At 46.7% G+C, this 20834-nt stretch overlaps 1 long non-coding RNA gene across 1 annotated transcript; it reads right to left on the bottom strand.

Moving 5' to 3' along the window:
* Positions 1–5598: 5598 nt before the first annotated feature.
* LOC117245101 lies at positions 5599–8840 on the bottom strand. Its single transcript, XR_004499327.1, has 2 exons — positions 8415–8840; positions 5599–8254 (listed from the first exon to the last, which is right to left on the bottom strand). It is a non-coding gene; the product is annotated as an uncharacterized LOC117245101 (long non-coding RNA).
* Between the last annotated feature and the right edge of the window lie 11994 nt (positions 8841–20834).

The following is a 20834-nucleotide window of genomic DNA, read 5'->3' as shown; positions in this document are numbered from 1 at the left end:
TGGCTCCACCCTGGGAAAATGAGCTTCCTGCAGCCTGGTGGAGGGACAGTCCCTGAGCCCCAGGATCGCCCTGGAGTCCTCCTGGCTGAAGGAAAGATGCTGAGGTGTAGAGAGACAGGGCAGAGGCAGATCCTGCTCCCCAGGCTGACATCAGTGTGTGTCCCCTCCTGGCACTGGCTGCTGTCAGAGGGGCTGTAATTAATTGCTATTAATATTCTACTTGAGCTCAAAGCCCACGTGCTGGGCATGCACAGGAAGCAATTATTATTATTATTATATGAGTTATTCTTTTTAAAATAGCAGTGTCATTAAAAAAAATTGCAGCTAACTGTGCTGTTCCCCAAGGAGCAGGTCTGTTGAGGGCTCACACGTGTGAAGGGGTCTCTGCTGTGACGCTGCTCCACAGATGGTTTGTATTTTTCTGAATCACTGATTCCCATTTTGTGTCAAGGATCTGTCTGGGCAGAAGAACCTCAGGGGGCACAACTGGAAGGTGAAAAAGGCAAAAAGCCAATTCTGTTCTGACTGAAGTGGGGCCCCAACCCAGCTCTACATTAGAGGGGCCCAGCATTCCACTGCCTTCCTCATCCTCCTCTTCCTCAGGCACAACGTTCTGTAGAGGCTGAGGTGCATCCAGCTTCACCTGGCAGTGGTGATCTGGGTCCCCTCACTCAGGTCCAGCAGTCCCAGTTCCCAGGCAGTGTCTGTGTGTGTCTGCCCATCGCCAGGGCCCAGCTGCACCTTTTCCAGCCACCTGCAAGTGGAGGGAATCCCCCCCTCCACTCATTTGGCAAGGACCTGACCTGCTCTTGTTCCTGGCAGGACTGGGCTGAGGCTTACAGGTGAGCTGGGGCACTGGCCCAGGAGTCCACGAGAAGCCTCACTGAGCACATTTGTGGTATGAAGTGAAAAAGAGCATTGGAAATTTATCCTTCATCTGGCTTCCTGACCCATCCCTGGGAGACTGGGACTTCCCTTTCATTAGGGGCTGAACAACTGGGAGACACACAGGTCACCAGTTCCCTAGTCTGAGGTTCACCTCCTCCTCCCCAGAGGGGTTGGGTAGCAGGTGAGATCTCCTAAGAAGCTCATCAGGCATCTCACTGCCCATCATGGCCAAAACCAGGGCAGCAGATCATGTTGTAGGGAGGAGAGTCTGCCTGAAGGCCAGCACAGCTCCCAGTTCAGGGGCACTGAGACCATGGCACGAGAGACCATGGGAGTTGAGAAGGTCTCTGTCCTGTTCCTCATGGCATCTCCTGCCAGGGCCAGGGGTGCTGCCAGCTTTGTGCCAACACACGGGCAGGAAGGTCTGGTGGCTGTAAGGGGGCAGTGGTGGTGCCACCAGCAGTTCCACATCTACTGGACATGTGCCCACAGCTGTTTTGGGGGATGGACTGGGTAATCCCTCTTCCCAAAAAGCCATGGAAGGGCTGCTCCTGCAGCCAGGGGCTGTACAGGCCATGCCAGGGATCCTTGTGTCCCAGCACTTGGATGGGGTCAGCACAGCCCATGGAGGCTGTGACACCAGCAGGGCTCCAGGGTACATGTCCTGGTTCCAAACAGGATCCTTCACTCACTGAGACACTTCTCAGGGTTTCTCTCTCCTTGGTCACCTTTCCCAGGTGTTTTGCTCTTACCAAAATGTTGCTGCTTCAGGAGCTTCTTTCTGTTTGTGAATATTTAGCCCTTAGTAGAGCCATGGATTTTTAAAATCCAAAGGTCATTTCTAGGTCACTGAATAATTACTATTGCTGTTTCTACTGTCACTAATTCCATCACAGAAAAGCAGCAGCTTGCTGAGAAATCCTTGAGCTGCAGGCTGAAAACGGAGGGAAATTCACCACAGAAAATGCAAGATTTGGAGCACTTAGTGCCACGGGCTGTTGGAAAGAGAAGCAGGGCCAGGGGACATCAAAGCTGGGCACAGGGATTCCCTTCATCCCTGCTGCTCCCCATGTGGGACTCAGCTCATCCTGCACACGATGTGACTTTCAGAGTGCTCAGCACAACGAGGAGGTGCCTGCAGCCCCTTTGTGCAGGTCTGGGCTGTGGGGTTTGGCTCCTTTCTTGCAGCCTCTGTTCAAAGCACTGAGCTGGTCACAAAGTCTGTGGGGACTCAGTGTTTGCTGTGAGCCAGGGGAAACCCTCACAGGTCAGGGGGAACTACCAGCTGGAGGGAAAGCTGTTGCTGTCCATGGGATCAAGGAATGGTTTGGGTTTGGAAGGGACCTTAAACTCATCTTGCTCATGGCAGGGACATCTTTCTCTAGACCAGGCTGCTCCAAGCCCCATCCAACCTGGCCTGGAACACTCCCAGGTACTGGGCAGCCACAACTGCTCTATTGTTGCTAGAAGTTATTTTTTTTGAGGAGCAACAGGATCTTTCAGCTGCTTAGGATCATGTAGGGCTAGATTCACTGATGGGCAAAGTGAGGGGGTGCATCACCAGCTGGTGGGGGAACATCTGACTTCCCTCACTCAAAAAAGCTTTAGGGACCCTCAAAGAGCAGGAATTGCTCACTCTGGGCTGGAGCAGCTCCTCCTGTGTTTATGGGAGCCCAGTGCTACATTGGGCCATTGACTGCCCTTGTGATGGTCAGGATGTCATTCCACCCCTCAGTGCAGCATGCAAAGCGTGGCAAGGTGTTTTTCCATGGCCATTCCTGGGAGATACACTGCAGGTTCATTCCGTGACTAAGATGAACGGCCTCAGCTGGGAATCCTTGTGGGCTGTGAGCTGTGCTGGATGTTACAGCCCTTGTTACTTGTCTGTCTCACATGGCAGGGCACGGAGAGGCACTTTGGGCACCTCCTGCTTCCAGTTTTAGTACAGTTCAGTCTTTCTGGTCAGTCCTGGGAATGTTTGCTCTGGCTGCAATGGATGCAGGCTGGCTCAGGGAGACCCTTCTGCGAGGAAGAGCAGAGGGAAGCGCAGGGAAGCAAGCGTCTGTTGTAGGGTCAGCAGGGCTGAGCTGGGTTCTGCTGCTCAAAACCAGTCCCCTCTGTTTTCCCACTGTGTTTACAGCTCTCCCAGGGCATCCTTGTCAGGGTCAAGCTCTTCCAGGCATCCTTGGCACCAAGCTTTGGCTGCCTCATGGAGACAGCTTCCCCAGCAGTCCGTGCCTGACGGCAGCCCGGGGACAGGCAGCTGCTGCCGAAGGCTCTGGAGCAGCCGGCCCCTCCTGTGCCCCAGCTTGCCCAGGGCTGCAGAGCAAAGGCTCCCCAAGAGTCACTCTGCCTTCCTCCTTGCCTGGCAGCAGCAATCACCCTCTGGCCTTGCCTCGGCTTTTGATTGCCAGGCCAACTTGGATGTTGGATATGTTATAAAATTCCCCACTTTCAGAACATCCATATTTTAGACTTGGAGAAACAAATCCAGGACAAAATAATTCAAGTATTCCTTTCACAGTTCCCATGCTCTGCTGGGTTGAAAGGGAAGCTCTTAGGAGATGGAACAAGTTCATGTCTATGCCTCTTCACTGCAAATATGCATTCCTGGAAATCCAGAGCAGTCTTTATTCCCAACACCTGCATGGCAGGACTGGGAAGGATTGGGCAGCTACCAGTTGGCTTTTGAGTCACTTCTCCATGTGAGCAGCAGTGGTGGAAGCAGCAAAAACACTTTCTCTGTATCCCTAGTTCAGGAATGCCACCCTGGGGAATTTCCTTTTATCTTGAATAACCTACTTCAGCCAATTCCCAGAAAAGTTGCAGGTTGTCTGCAATGCCAACCAAACCAGCATGGAAGGAATTGCTTTGGTTGGGAGCCATCCTGTGAGGCAGGGCTAGCTCAGGATGCTCCATATCTGAGTCATTGGAGCATTGCCCCATCCACTACAAACAAATTGGAGCAATCACTAACCCCAAAACTTTGTGACCAGAGTTTTTGTCTGACATTTCAGTTCAGTTTTTGCTTTAAGCATTAAAATGAGCAGTGGAGACATGAGAGGCAGTGAGATCAATGCTGAGGGTCGTTCCTGTGTGCTAGTGGGAGATTAAACTAAAGAGGAAGTATTTTCTTCCAAAATAAGGGCCTTTCATGGCTTGGCAAGGTGTAGAGCAGCTGTTTCCTGCTTCTCAAGCACCAACCATTGGCCAGTGGGTATCAGCTTGGAGAGGCATCTGGCCCAGATAAGTTTCCTGATGTTACTCAGACAAATGGAGCCATTTCGACAGTGTGCTCAATTCCCCCCAAAGTAGAAAGCAAATTTCTAGGAATGTACTGCTCATAACTATGGGCTAGCTCACCAAGGAGATAGAGATGTGTGTAAATCCGCTATTCAGAGGAGTAAGTGAGAGCAGAATAATTTCCAGCGTGGTCTAATGGCTGAGCCTCTGCAGTGAAAGGCCCAGGGAGAGCTGGGGTGGTGCTGCAGGGCCCAGGGATGGATATCTCAAACCTTTCCAAACCAGCGAGGGAAAGAGGAGAGGGAAGGGCCAGGGGAAGGCTGGGGGAGACACTGTCCATGTACATGGAGCAGGGTCTGGGCTCACCCCTCCCCAGCCAGCAGAGCGAGCGTGGGGTGGGACGGGAATCCTGCCCTGAACATGAAGCGTGAAATCCATGTCCAACAAAAATTTCAGCGAGTGCACAATGTAAGCACTGGATGGGTTTGTAGCCAGGGCTGTGGCGCTGAGAGCGTTGAATTAAACATGGGGTGACTCAGCGCTCGTCCGCGCCAGCCTGGGAGCGCCGAGTGCGGGGACAGGTGCATTATTGATAGTTTCATTTTCCCCAGGTTTCAGTGCCTGGCAGAAAAAACAGCGTCTGCAGCGCTTAGAGGGGGACACGGTGTGGCCAGACTCGGCATTTGCAATGCCTGCCTGCTCCTCTGCTGCTCCTGGTACGGGGATTTCTGTATCCAGCATCTCCCTGCTGCCCTTCTCCACCTGCAGTCACCCTGGGCGGGAGCGCCAAGGCAGGGCAGCATCTGCCCCATCCTCCACCGCCGGAGCTCCAGGGAGCTTTGGGGGCTGCACAGCCAGCTCTCCCACATCAGAGAGCGGCCCTTGGGGCTGGGAAGGGGTGAGAACCCCTGGATTTGCCTTTGGCCTTGCTGATGATCCAAAGCCCTCATCTGCGTCCGCCTCTGGTGACTGAGCAGGGGACAGGACCGGGAGCACAGGGTGTTCCAGCAGCCTTGGAACAGCAGGAAGCAGGACCAAGCTGGAACTGAGTGTGACAACTCATTACCTCACAGGAGGATGTTCTGCTTCTATCCCCTATTCTACCTCTATCCCTTTCTGCTAAAAAACCCCATCCTGTGTCTCCAGGCCCCAGGCCTCAGCCTGGTGAGAACCGTGGGCAGCTGTGAGTGCTGCAGGGCTCAGAGCATCCTGCTCCAGCTCAGGTGTTTGGGATGTGAAGGGAAAGCCTTGTGGAAGGGGTTGGAAAACGTGAGCTAGCACTCCTGTCAGGCCTTGCAGGGAGAGACATGGTTTGCCTCTTCCTCAGAACCGAATTTGAACCACAAGGAGGCAGTGAAAAAAAAAACCAAAACCTGCTTTGGAAGATTTTAAAGAACAGCACGAACTAAAAAAGCAGCTGCCAAACCGAATTTCCATTATTAAAAATCAGCACTGATAAGAGCCATCTTAGATCAAATAATTTATTTAGTAATTCCATGTAAACACTTCAGATTTACTAGCAAATACAATGCTTGCTGTTCTTTTAAATAGATCATTCAAAAAATAAGAATCTATTATTAATGGCAGGTTGACTAGAGATCTCCATACTACTGTACAATAAGGAATTGGTTTTCTAATGGATTTAACATCTTGATTTTTCTTGTTCTGCATTTGCTTTACACAAAGCCCAAAGGACACAGGTTTGAACTGCTCCCTGACGATGCCACTGTGGCCCAGGGTGTTTTGGGGAAGGTACGCAGGCAACTCCTCCCATCCTGGCATTGGTGTGAGCTGATGTGAGGGTGGGATGGCAGAGCTGGCGTGAACACTGTTCACAAACACACGCCTTTTCGGTCAGAAAACAGACAGTGAACGGTGGAGAACTTCTCTTTGGGATGTATAAAAGCAACGAACTCCATCGTTGGCATTTACTTATCAACACAGCAGTACACATACACGTATCCACAGTCTGGAAAAGCATCCTATGAGCTGGAGAAAGCAGTGGTTCTGAGGCTTGGTACACCAGTGCACTAAAACCAAAAGAATGATACCTTCTTACATAGTCAAATGAAAAATAAATATCTTTATTTTCTGCCTACTTTATTTCAGTTTTCAAATAAATTTTAAATAAATCTGTACAAAGTATACTGTTACAGTATATATTTGTAAGTGAACTGAAATGCCTAAGTGTAACAACACTACAGGAAAGCAGTAAAGATTGGCACATCTCTAATCAAGATTAACTTTTACACTCAAAAAATACCAACGCCTGTGAAAACCCTCAAGATATTTTTGGTATTTTTATGCAAGTTGCGTTGCAAACACATGACAGACCAATTCTCCCCTGCCTTGAAAAGAAAATCACTTCTCATGGTTTTCAGAGAACATGAACATCTTTATGATGCTAAAGGGACACCATCAGGTGAAAAGAGAGAGAGAGATTTCAATTCTTAAAAAGCAAAGGCTTTGGTCAAAAACGGTCAAAAGTTGGAGATTTGTGCACTTTTGCCCATCTCCCCGAGCTGCAGCTGCAGAGTTCCGCCCCTGCCCAGGTGAAGCTGCTCTGGCCAGGGACCCAAAGCCTCGGGAGAGGAGCTGTTCCCCTTGTGATCCAAGAGGAATTAACACCCATACCACAGGGCCGCATTCTGAGCTTTCTGTTTCCCCCCCAAAAAGCAAGAAACTGAAATTGATCTGACAGTGTCCCTTTGCTCAAAATAAAGACTTCTGTGCTAGAGAGGTCAGGTACTGAAACGAACTTTTTCACAGGGTCAAAGAGCCAAGTACATCTCAAAATTCAAGTTTTCAAATCCAACTGCAATTATTAGATTCATGAGCTCTCAAAACCTCCTAATATTTCGTTAAATAATTCCCAACTGGGAATTGGGGATAAATACTACAGATTAAGAGCGAGATTTTTCTCTCTTAATCTTTCCAAAGATATATTCACTCAAAGTTTACATGCTGAAAGTTAATCTTACATTAGAATGTAATTGGCTGCAACATAAACCTATAAATAAATCAACTACCATAGATTAAACTCTGTTAAATATTTCTAAGTTAATAAAATATTGACAGTATTATAAAATTACAGTATTTACAATAAGAAAAATCTAGACTAATATATACCTTATAACAGATCTCTTCTCCAATTTGGGATTGCAACGGAATTATGAATATATGAACAATTTATTAGAAAGTTGCATTGCAATTATCAGGTTTTCCATTAGAGCTAGAGAGGGTGAGCTATCACTGCCTTTGGAAAAAACAAAAAGTGACTTCTGATGGTGGGGTGTAGCTTTTGAGTACCAAACTGGTAACAGGAGTCCTCCGCAAGACGTCTGAAGATAAGGTAGGACCAGCCTCAACTGCTCAGATTAAGGTTGTATTACAGAACTGCCAGCAATCAGAACCACCCAGGCTGCAAAAGGGGAGGAAAGGTAGTTTTCAGCTCAAAGTGCACAGCTGGAAGGGCTCCCCTCATTCTGGACTCCATCTAAGGCTGCAGGAGCTTCGATCTGCTCTCAGGAACAGCAAAACCCTCAGCTCGGGGTTGGTGAGGAGGAATCGAGCCACGGTGCTCCTTAAAGGGACATAGTTGGGCTGCAGCTATGCCAAAAACACCCTTGTCAACCATGTATGACAAAACCAGACTGGCCATTTCAGATCCTCTTTGACTTGCTTTTTTAGGTTTTTTTTTTTTTGGGAGGGAGGGTCAGGGATGGGCTTTGGTTTTTTTTTGGGGGGTTTTTTTTTTGTGCATTTTGCTTGCTTGGGAGAAAAAAATTGGATGGGACCGTGCAGTCAACTGATTTTCTATCCCTCATCAGGTTCTTTGTTTTCTGGGGTATTAACAAAACGTGCAGTGTTTAGGTGGCAAATACTTGTGGGGAAAAAGGAGACTTCAACACTCCCAAGTCAATTTTTCTTGGGATAAACCAAAAGCAATTTGAGTCCTTAAAAATTGCCAGCTGCTTTTGGGGTCTCAGACACCCAGTGATGTCCTTTTAAGGATCAGATCTTTCACTTGCCCTTTTCCCCAGCCTCGGAGGAGGAGTTTACAATGAGTTTAGGAAGGGCCACGTTCACATTCTCTCCCTCCTCCCCATGTCACATTTGCTTTCTAGAAAAAAAGGGGGAGAAAAGTAAGTTTCAAACTCCTTTCCCTCCCTTCCCTCCCCCAGTCCTGCTCCCAGTAAACCAGAAATGGCAGTTTTTCGTGTATATTTTGGGATAAATTATTTTCTCAGCCCCAAGCCTGAAGATGCTAGTGAGAGACCTACCCGCAGGCTTCGGAGAGGAGGAACAATTTAGGGGTTTCTACCAGTTCCCGTGGTGGGCAGGCAGGAACACCTCTGTCCTTAAAAGCAGGATTTAAAATGGTAAAAGAATAATTTGTAAACTCGGATCTACATTACCAACAGAAGGCTCTAGGTCCTGCAGGCTCCAGTTCCCAGAGGTGCAGAGCAGGAAAACTAGAAAGAGAACTCGGTACCTTTCAACCACCTGCTGGGTTGTACTGGGGGGGAGTGGGGAATGAGAGAGACAAAATGCCAACTGACCTTATAAACAAAGGTATGTTTAGGGCTTCTGGTTTCAGGAATAAACCGATATTTACTGGTAAAAGTCTGCCAAAAAACAAAAACAGAAACACAGGATTACTGGTAAATATTGGTTTATATGGAGAATTAAAAAAAAAAATATTAAAAAAAAATAATAAAAAAAGAGATGTCATCGTGCTCCTGATCTCCGAGTGCTCCCAGGCAGGAGCTGAGAACCGACCCATGGCATCCCTGCACCTGGCAGTGTCTCTGGCACCTGGACACCTCAAACCAGAAGCCTTGTGTTGAGAGGAAAATCGAGTTTGTTTTCTTTACTCCCCTTAAACTATGTGTTTCTGGATTCCCCCCTCCCTCCTCTGCAAGGCTGGTCCTACAGGGGCTTGGCTCAGGACATGGGAAGTCTGCTTCCAAAAGCACTTGGAAGTGAATTTGTACATAATATGGTATCTCAGCACAAGGCTGCTGAGGCCTGAGCCCCGGCTGCTCCCTGAGATACCATAAAATATACAAGACTGAGTGTATATTTTAAATAAAGCATTTTCTTTTAAGTGGCATAAACCCATTCATTTTATTTACATGCTTATTTATTTCCAAAAATAGAGTTGGTCCACATTGGACAAGAGAAATCAAGAAGCCATACAGTAGAAGAGTTAAAAGTCCAACATTTAACCAAAGTACAATGAAATTCCAGAAGTCTGTGGCTGACTTGGACCACAGAAACATACACATGAGCCACACAGACATTTGTACATAGAGCATTATATTACCAATAATATTTGCAAACATGAGGTCAAGATGGCTAAAAACCCAGCAGGACTGACCCGGGGGTCCTGGCTGAACAGAAGTGGGTGCTGAGGGGCCGTCACTGCTGTGGGGAAACACAACTCTCCAGAGATTTTGCTTCACTTTTGGTTTTTTCTTTAACTGAGAAAGTCCTAATTTTTTTGCCCTGGGGATCCAAATTGAGGACACGGTGAAAGCCAACCCCACGGAGCTCCCTAAACGCCGGGGTGCCGGGGCTCAGGCCTGTGGGACAGCGCGGAGGCCGCACGGCACCGGAACCCCGCTGGAGGGCAAAACCCTGCCCTCTGCTATTTGGCCTTAAAGATCACCTGGAAAAGAAAAAGTAGGGATTTATACCCTTGTGGTGTGCTGAAAAAAAGTCTGGATGGGGTTTGCCTTGAAAACAAGGATTTCCCTCCCTTGCCATGGGCAATTTTTGGCATTAGTTATTCCAGTCCTGTCTACCTTTCCTGGAAGACCACAAATATCCTAGAGGATGTTGCACCGACAGATGAGGGAATAACTTTTTTACATTAAAAAAAAACAACAAACAAACAAAAACTTGGAGGATGGACAGCAGAAGAAAAAAAAAAAACAAATGGAAAAGATGCCTTATCTCTGCATGAGGGCCCAGCTTGTCTGGGTATGTCCATGGACCTCACCATGATAATATCTCAGTGTCTCCAAAAGATGGAAAAACAGACTTAAATCTGTATGTCCTGCTGCAGAGAATCACAGCAAGTAAAAAGGGGGAAGACAGTTGTAGCACTTCTGGTACTTCTACAAACCACCCACTACATGGGGTAGAACCACACGAAAAGGGTATAAATTAATTTTCCTTTTTCAAGTCATCTTTGACACTCACGCTATTAAGCCTAGTCCAATGTGAATGCTAGTACAGAGCTAATGTACAGAATACCAGCGATAATTATTGGTACCTAACAGGATTTAAAGGTGAGTATACTCAGTACATTTATTAAAAAACACTATTACCAGAACGCCAGAGCTCTGACAGCAGTTACACAAAGCAGCCGTGCAGGTCTCTACGAGGACAGAGCCTTTAGCACAAGTCGCTATGATCATCTGAGCCTGTGACAGACAACTCGATCTTCTAATTTGTTTCCTAGAACATTTCTAATTGCAGATGTGAAATACATTTTAAAACAGAGATGGGCCTGATCCTGTGCAGTTGGGTACGTACAACACACCCCAGTGAAACTCAAAGCCCAAATTCCTAAAGAGAGAGCACAAGAAATTGTTGTCTTACATCAAATAACTATCATGCAAGCATACCACGACGGTTTTATATTGAGTAGTTCAAAGTCAGCTGGTATAATTTACCTAGAAGTGAGCAATCTAATGGATTTCTAGGGGTAGGGACAAAGGTTGTGCCAGTGACAACCACCTGATTACCAGGGAGAGCAGCACAGGGACAGCGTGGGGCTCTAACGAGCTGTGGTACAGAGGAGCTCCTGCCCAGCAGCCTCACAGACCTGCACCTACACCTGGAACATGCAGAATTCCTGTGGCAGGCTACACACCTTCACTTCATTTGTCTGCTACCCCAATCTGAGCTCTACTTCCTGAATGAACAATTCACTTACAGCTTGGCATACTGCTGGAGTATTAAAAATAGCTTTTTTCCCCCCCCAACCTGTTGCCTGCTGCCTCACACATCCCAGGGTTAGCCCCATGCTCACCCCACCAAACCTTATGCTCTTCTCAATTTTCCAGCCACAGCCAGGTTGGGTCACTTCTCCAGTACGACTCAACCATCCTGCTCCTTGTCTTTAAACATAAATTCTGACTGAAAGCAGAGGTGCCTGCAGTTATCCTGATTCTATTGCAATCTCCAACGACTTATCAAAGCACTCACTCTTTGGTACTGTGATCTACTGGAGACAGGAAAGTGGGGGAAGACAGAGTATTTGCCATGATTCCTAGACTTTTAAGAAGCCTAAAACAGCCAGAGCACCAAAAGGTTGCTGTGGCTGACACCTGTTACCTGTGGGTTCTCCTGGGGCTCTTGGGAAGAGAGGTAACACAGGTCTGCATGTGTCCACACCAACAATCCTCCCTCAAAGACAGATCTAGGCAAGAACTGCAAGATGCTGCCCAGACCTCTATCCCTACTCCTTCATTTTCTGCCCATTATAAAAATCAAGACCTTTGAGTTTTTTCTTAGTAAAAAGAAAAGAAAACAGAACATATCCACAGTATCAGCTGCTGAGGCACACTCTGGGACCTGGCAGACCTGCAAGTCCAGCTCAAGGCAGGAATTTGAGCTGGGGGTGTTGCTTTACAGGAGAAATCTAGATATTACCCAGTATTCTGGGCTTGTTTCTCCCCTGAGACCAGACTTTGCAACCTGGACCTAGTGGTGTACACCACAAAAGTTTCATGAAAATCAATCCTTCTCCACCCAGCAGCTTTGGGTTTAATGAAACCATTGAATGGAACTCATTTCCTCAAAGGCTGAAGATGCAGATTTGGAAGCCTTTAATCACCTTCTCTTACTAGACTTTAGTCTACTTTTTGTTCCCCTAGTGACAAATATCAACTGCAACCAAAGAAGGACTCTGTGGTATTTCTCTTCTCATTACAAGACTGTTTTTTATCCTGCTGTTTATCAATGTTTTCAGACATTCTCATAGGTGCCCCAGCAAACCAGACTGATCATAGAATCAAAGAATGGATTGAGTTGGAAGGGATCAGCTGGTCCAACCCCCTTTCTCTGCAGAAAGTATGCTGCTTTCCACCTCTCACACAATGAAGAACTAAAGCACTTCAACTCCTTCTCAAACTGGAGTTCAGGGTTGCTGATCTGCAATTCCCAGTTCCCTGATTAATACTTTAATTAAAAAAAAAAAGAATAACCTGACATTAGGACATTATCTAGTCATGGAGAATACTAAGCTGTTTTTTGACAGCCCTGTTTTTGTTAGTACCTGTTTCAGTCCCAAGCTTTTTTAAAATCCCTTGATAAACCTGTTGCTCCTCCACTTGAATTTCCTACATTGCTCCAGCATCTCTGCCTCACTTGAGTTTCAGAGGAAGGCTCCTTATCTTACCCAAAAGGCTGAGGAGATGGACAGATGGACAGCAGGCTCTCAAACACTCCCTGTGCTCCAGAATGACAAGGAAGAGTCGCTTCAGTGGCATGAAGCAGTGCAGGAAATGAATTCTGTCTTCAGTCCTGCACAGCCAGATTTTCTCCCCAGCCTTGTCTGGGATGTCCCTCAGACAGCATTGGCTCCCCAAAGCTCCCAGCTCAGCAAAGCCCCTCCTAAACTGCTGCATTTCCAATGGTTACCTGCCCCACCACATGGTTCTTCCAGTCTGCTCCTCTAGAGCTGGACTTCTGTTCTTTGGTGGAATCTTCCTGAACTCCAGAAGTCCCTTCCTTTATAACTGTTTTTAACAACAGTTTTAGGGTCATTTGCTCCTTCACGACAGAGTTCTCCCTCACCTGGATGTCAGTAACCTTCCCAGGTATCCATGGTAAGTCTAAGGATTTCATTTTTATCATATTCTCCCTTAAAATATTTTGGAACACAAGACTCACTTTTAGTCCACCTTCAACCCCTGAGAATGCTGAACCTGCAATTCAGTGACCCTCACGTGGTCACTGCTACTTAACGACTCAACAATAATTGTATCTTGAATCAGTTCTCGTGTTTTAGTCCTAAATAAAGGCTAACTCTAGACCAGGCTGTTACAAGAAATGGTCCTTTAAGTAAATCAGGATATTTGCACACCAAAATGTTAGGCACTTCCCTCCCAAACAATCTGGCCAGATAGCATGGTAATGATGGAACTTACTTTTTCTAATAGGTTTATGAAGATGCATGAGTCTGGTTTTTCCCCAAGGCTCATGAAATCCTCTACTCTCCTTTTGTCTGGAATAGAAAACTTCCTAATACCTCCATGTTATTAAAATACAGAATTTATATCCGACATAAATGTGGCTGTTTGGTCATCAGCACTCCAATTTCCTCAGATTTTACAGCAACCTTTCAGATGTAGTGTTCCTCCTTTATGACCTAACATACCTGCTACAATGGCAGGTAATGCAGTATCTCATTGATTTCCATCACCCCCACCATGTTTCAATCAGACCAGCTGAGGTCTTTTTTCATCATGAGCAGTCTACAACAACTATTTTTGTCTCCTGTTTCCACCCCGTTGTGCCCATTCCTTACTCCAGCCCAGTCCCTCCCGTGCACACAACTCTGCTCCCCAGTCCAACAGCCTCATCCTCCCAGCAGCTGTGCTCAGTCTGTCCTCCCCAAACCCTGCCCACTTCCCGTGCCACCAGTCTGGGGACACCTGGGCTGAAGTGGGAACACTGTGAAGTCAGGGCTCCTCATGTCACTTGCCTGTCACAGCCTTTTCTTATGCACACAAACTGACTGTAGGAAGAGGTACTGCCATGTCCTAAATTCTGTCTCCTTCCTGGACACCCAATTTAGCTTCCCAGGTATCTCAGCTTCAAGAATAACAGCCTCAGGCTTGACCCAAGCTCTTTGATACCTTTCAAGGTCTATGTGTCCAATCAACAGGGGAATAATTTGATGGATCTCCTAATCATTGGGAGTTTGTACTTGCATCATCAAATCCTCTGCCATTCAAACCTCCCACAGGGGCTTCTCCAGCTCCTGGAGGCATCTCCAGAACACAAATCAACTCCTCAACCAAGGCTTTGGTTATAAATCACTCCCCTGATCCTGTCCAGGTTCCAGTCTCCACAATTACAAAGCAAGGCAGCCAGTGCTGTGCTGGGAATGAATCCTGACCATCTGCAGAGGATTTGATGCCATTTCTCCTCCAGCACCTCAGCAGTTCTGGCCTCAGGATGCTTTCTGAAGCCTGGAATGCCCCCACTTGTTGCTCCATGTAGTATTTCATCAGCAGATAATCACTTGTAAAGCGTGTCCTCTCTGCACTCTTGTGTGCACTTCTTTGTGCAATTAAGCCAATGTACTTTGATTCTCATAATTAAGCTAGGAATTTTATTTTATGACCATATAAAGTCCATCTCTAAACTAAAAATAGACTGACTGTTAACAGATTCCTTTTTTAAAAATGTCTTTATACTGCCAGTTAGAGACCTACATTGGACAAGATAAGTTACATATGGCCTTGCAGAAGCCTGCAAGGACTCATTTTCCAGGACTTTTATTGACAGGTGAAGCTCAGAGGCTAACTTTTTTCTTTTTTTAAGATAGAATGAGCCTCTGATCACAGCAGATCTATCCACAAACCAAACTGTTCTCATGCATGAAAGCAGAGATGGCTTTTACATGAATTTGCAGTGCTCAGTTCAGAGTTATTAATGACAGAAAATAATTCAAAGCCTTTAGTCCCTACTTTGCTCAGACCTGCCTGGTTGCCCTTCAGCAGCCCCTGGCAACGGTGAACATACTGTCATTTATTATTTAAATAAAACAATCTTTTTAATAAAAAGAAATTCTGACCCCATTTAAACTCTGTACCTGACAAGACACCGGCTTCTTTCCTTCACCTCTGGTGCTGATCACACAACATTTTTTTTTTAAGCTGACCTGCCCACACAGCTCCTGATAAGCCAATGCTACGTTGCCAGCTCTCCTCAGCATCACTCGAGTGGGAGGTTTAAATACCAGATTTCACAAAACCCTTTCTCCATGATTCCTAGCCCTGGCATTTCTTGAAGTATTGACAGATCAACAAGCCTTCCCAGCTCACCCCAAAGTGAGCCAGCTGGAGCTGCTTCTGCTGGACTGATGCAGAGAGGAGAGCTGGTCCCTGAAATCCCAGTGCTCACCTCTTGACCCCCAGGTGAGTTCTGAGAAGCCTGGACTGGCTGACCCCAATGTGTCAGTCCCCAGGAGCTGCTGGTCTGAGCTCCCCTGCCCATATGAGATGCCTGGGCAAAAGGTGAGCCCAGGCAGGTTCCAAACCTCAGGAGACTGTGGGTGGTAAAGCCAGCAGCCTACACCGTGCTCACTATTGTGTAACCAGGATGGAGCACGGAGAAATAAATCACATTCATTCCCTAGGAGACACCAGAGCAAGTGCAGGCTGGGGGACAGACACCCAAACCAAGGTGGCTGCCTTTCAAATGACAGTCCCAGACATCCCAACAGACAGGTCCTGTCCTCTGACAGCCGCCTTTCTACCCAGAGTGAGAACAAAACCCCCCAAACCCTTCTAAATGCCCAACCTCGATAGGCACACATCAACACATTCACCAGTAACAGAAAAAACGACCACTGCTCATTTACTGACTCAACTTCCAGCAACAGAAATATCCAGGCCTGTGTGCTGTGACACAGCCTCCTCCAGCCTCATCTCAACACTGCTCACATCAGCACGAACCACGCTGGGGGGGTCAGCCCCGCAACAGAGCCCCCAGAGCCACCCCAAAACAGCCTGTGCCAATGTTGGTCTGTGCATCAATCCAGAGCACGGTGGTGATGATGTCTGAGAGGCCAGGCTCAGCTCCCAGACCTTCCTGCAAGTGTGACAGTGACACCTCCCAGCCCAAAGCGCGGACATGTGTCAGTAAGACACGATCTCTCTGCAGCCACGGGGCTGCTGCACGGTGTCTGCACCATGTTCAGTAACACAGCCAAACCCACTGGGCTCAGCACGCTCATGGGGCTTCAGATGTAGCTTGTAAGCCACTCTCACAAGCAATTCTCCATTGAAATCAACATCACGACTGAGATGACATTTCAGCACAAGGAGGTTTTTCCCAAAAAGCTGTCCAAATCTCTTCAAGTCATGCACTTGCTGTCCCAGTTGCACGCACTGGATCTGCTCCCACAACAGCCACCTCCCTCCAAGGTCTCCCCAGCCAAGAGGGGCACATCCTTCCCTGCTGCAGATGTAAATCCACACCTCTCGCCTCTCCTGTCTGGAACAGAAAGAATGAAGCTGGTTTTTCTTGCTTCCTGCATATTTCAAGATAGTGTTTCAAGAAAAAAAATGCTTCAATGCCACAGCCAGGGAGACTCAGCAGAAACTCCCACTGCCAGTGTTGCAGCCAATCCTCTTTGCACTTCAGTCTGCTACGTGGCCCAAGACTCAGAAAGGGCTAAGGTGTGTATTTTTGCAAAGCTAATGTGAGGATGGACAGCAAACCAACTGATCTCCAACAAAACCAAGGAATTGTTTGACTTAAGACTGAGTTCCCACTGGGGAGATGCAGCAGATTCCTGTTCAAACCAAACATCCTCCCAGCTGATGGCTGATCCAGGAAGGAGCAGAGGTTCACCACATGTCATGAACTCAGGCCTCAAGAGGAGGTGTGGAAATGGCCAGGGTCCCCAGCTTCAACAGCAAAGTAATCCCTGCTCAGGACCTGACAGCTATATTACCTGTGTTTTGGATATTTCACTCTCCTGTGAGCTCTAGCTTGGCCTGATAAACCCAATGCCCATTGGCTGGTAAAACCTGTCTTAGTTAAACCCAAACTGCATCAGGTCTTGCGCTCTTAGACTGCTCCAAGGTGCATTACACAGGGACAGCAGAACTTCCCTACCAATCCACACACCCAACTCGAGCTGCAGAGATACTGCCACAGCCCAAGTGATGTGTGGTCACCCAAAACAAGACAACACCCACATACAGGCAAAATCTACAGCCAGTCTGAGCAGGCTCCATCTTGGCTGGCCAAGGTGCCTTCCAGAGCAAAAAGCTCAGGACCAGATCCCCTCTCTGGGTGAAGGAGCAGCAGCAGTATCGATCTGCAGAGGGACAGTGAAGCATTGTTTGGGGATATCCAGCCATTCACTCTGTCTTGTTTTAATCAGTCAACATTCAAAAGACAGATAGTGGGGCCAAAAGTCCTCTATCTTTATCTTTTTTCACTTAATCTCCAGCTGACATTTTTCTGTGAAAACACGCCTCGCTTCTTGCTGTATGACTTCAACTCTCCCTCTCCTGTGATATTTTGCCTCGAACAGTCTACACAACCGGTTAGTACTTTTACAGAGGTGGGAGTGACATGCTTTGACTCTTCCAAAACACAAAATGCTCCTCTGGTTTCAGCCACCAAACAGTGGGGACCAGCAGAGCTACCCCAGCTGGGGAGCTCAGCACCCACTGCTCCATCATCCCTTGGGAGCAGCTGCCTGACACCCTCAGCTGCTGGTGGCAAAAATGTCTTCAGGCTCTCATGGGCTTCTCCAAGTGCCATACCTGTGCTGATGCTGAAGCACTTGCATGGCAGCCCAGGTGTACCTTGGCCATCCATCTCTGCCACATCCCATCTCCCACCTTGCTCTGAAAGCCTTTTCCCACTCTCCAGACACACCAACACCTTTGCTGTGCCTGCTGGGAGCTCCTCCCCTGGACAAACTCTTTTTACCCAGTCTGAGTCTGCCGGCTCAGGAAATGCCTTTGTTAGTGACAGCACCACGCCTGCCCAAACACCAACCAGCTCATCCTTTCCCTTCCAATGTCCTCCTCCAGCAGCAACTTCTATGCCAACCAAATAGCAGTAAAATATCCAGAATGCCACTGTGAAAACCCTGCAAATGGATAATTTGGCCTTTACTTCTCTCTGCTATCTGCAGCTGTTCTGCACTAACAACAAGCAACACACACAACCCAGTAAAGCCTCGTGGCCCACTTGTCATTCACAAGAAGAGGGATGGCTGCAGACCCTGTTGTGAGCTGCCTTTCTCCCAGACTGCAGTGCTGCTAACACACAGTCCCATCAGGAACTGAAATGCTTTGGAAAGATAACAAGCAAAGAAGGATAGGCAGGCTAAGAGAAAAGTCCCAGAGTGGACTCAGGACCATCTGGCACAAACAGGAGAGGGAAGGCAGCCTCTGCTGGGAGCAGAGCAGAGCAGGCAGCCCAGCTCCAGCTGCAGAGCTTCCGGAGAGCTGCCACACAACAGGAGCATCCTCCCTGCGCCATCACCCTCAGCCATCCCAACACAACACACACCACTTCAGAGAAGGAAAAAAAAAAGCCATGAACTTCAGGCCCAAAGATTAGGCTCTGGGAATATGAGCTTTTAAAAAAGGTTATAGTTTTGGAAGTCCATTTAAATTAATCTTAACTAGCTTTAAACTCTATTTACGTATCTCCTTGCCACGCTCACAACCCACGCACATTTTGCGGTGCCAGCGAGCTAAATCATGTGCAAGTGAGCAGAGTAAAATGAACCACAAAAAAAAAAGAGCTCTGGGCAGAAACTCTCTTTCATTGTTGCAAGCAGCAAAGGAGATGGCAACAGCAGAAGGAATCAGGAATAAAAATGGAACTTGCTTGTTTACCTTGTCGGTTTTGTCAAAACATTGTGACAACGCTTTGCGTGCAGCCCGTTTCTCTGTTCTGCCACCAAAAATTCAGAGCCCTTCACCTTTCTTCATGCATTACAGGAGAAAGCCAAGAAGAGTAAAACTTTTAGGGAGAGAAATGAGTGTGCAATAGATATAAAAAAGCCCAGCATGAGAATTTCAAACTACTGGGCTCCTCTTTCAGATAGTCCAAACACCACCAGGAACAGTGACCCTCCAGCTGCACAAGCTGAGTTAACAAGGAGCAGGCAGCCAACAAAGGAGGAGAGTAAGACAATAAAGGGAAAGTTTGGGTAAGCCTGACAAAAAGCAAAGGCAAAAAAAAAAAAGAAAAAAAGAAAAAAAAAGAAGTAAAAAAAAAAAAACAGAGAAAAAAAAAAGCTGCAAACTGGGTTTCTAAAAAAGAAAAATTCTTGACAGTGTCTTTTTAAAAGAGAAACTCACAGTGCTTCAGGCAGAGCCCTACCTCTCCAAAAGCCACCCAATCCAGTAGGAAGCAGCAGGTTTTTGAAGGAGCAAATTGCACAGCTGTGGAAGAATTTGCCTTTACTGCCTTCTTTCCAACTCACCTAAGAGAGACTCACTGTCTACCTGGAGGACTAGCAAAACTGAGGAGATTGGTTGGTTCTAGTTATACTTTTGAGTTTTGATGCTTGACGAGAGTCCCTAAAATGTAAACCTGTTTTAGCATTCTTGTACATTAATGTCATCGTTCTCCCTGCTGGCTCCCACAGCTTCTGCCACAGACAAGTCAATCAGATTTGGTATATGCCCTGGGACAGGGAAGGGGAGGGCTGGGTTTAAAGCAAACAAGCAACCAAAAAATAATTATGTCAGTGCTCTGCAAGGTGTTGGATCCAAGCTCGGTGGATCTGCTGAAGTCTTCGATCCAAAACACTTGGCAATTTTACTTAAAAAAAAATGAAACAATAAAAAAAACCACCTTTGACCTGTTGAACTTAGAGAAAAGCAAGTGGCAGACCTTGGAGGAAGGGAGACAGCGTGTGAGGGTGCAAAAACATCATGTGCTGTAGTTCACCACTTAAGAAGAAATCAGAGTTTTGCTTTGGTTGGTTTTGCTTTTTCTGAAGTGCCAGGGAAAGGCACTTCCCAAAGGGCGACTTTAGAGTTTAAGGGCGCCAAGGTGGGAGGGTGAAGACATGACAAAAACGTCAGGTTTGCATAAACCCTTCTGGAAAAAGTGCACCGTGTTTTTAGGAAAAATGCATATCTACCAAATCTCCACTGACCAGGGGCCACTTGTGCACACAAAGTTGCATCAATTTGCAGCATCAATGCTGAGATTTTTGCCTTCTCCTTCCACCCCCCTCCCCAATTTTTTTTTTCCTTGGGAGACATACAGCGCCACTGCATTAGAACGTACAAGAAATGAAAACAGTGAGTACGACTGATATAGATCCATTGACTTTTTATTACAAATGTACTTGATCACTTGGCTTCAAAAAAGTTTAAATCAACCCCTATTTTCTGTACGCCAGTACAAAGTAAAATCTATTTTACAAATTAAATACCTAAAAATTTGACAAAAATATTAAAGTTTGATGGAAAAAACAGTTATAAAAATCTTAAATCCCCTTTTAAGAAGATAAGAGATAACATTCCCTCCCAACCCCCACAGTCCTGTTATACAATATTAATAGTCATTTTTTTAGAATAGGTAGGTATGTTATATCTTGCTGTTAGCATACAAGTCACTCTAATAGCTTTATCTGTATATACTCCAGTTAGTGCATGAATGTCATCTGATTGAATATAATCAACTATCTTTAACTGATCCCTAATTTACATTTCATAGCTTGCATAGTTTGAAGGGACAAAGGTTACACTACAGCTAATCATAAAAAAAGGTGGTTACAGTGCTATTTTTAAAGGCAACAAAGTAATTGCTCCCAAAAAAAAAAAAAAAAAAAAACAACCAAAAAAAACAAACCCAAAACAAAAAAAAACAAAACAAGAAGTTACCGGTCGGCTCTGAGCAGGGGTTAAATCCCCGGCAGCAGCTCTGCCTGGCTCACGGGGTGAGCCCCTCTGCGCTTC

This window comes from Parus major, chromosome 13 (genome assembly GCF_001522545.3).
Source record: "Parus major isolate Abel chromosome 13, Parus_major1.1, whole genome shotgun sequence".
NCBI lineage: Eukaryota > Metazoa > Chordata > Aves > Passeriformes > Paridae > Parus > Parus major.
This window is presented reverse-complemented; position numbering and strand designations above follow the sequence as displayed.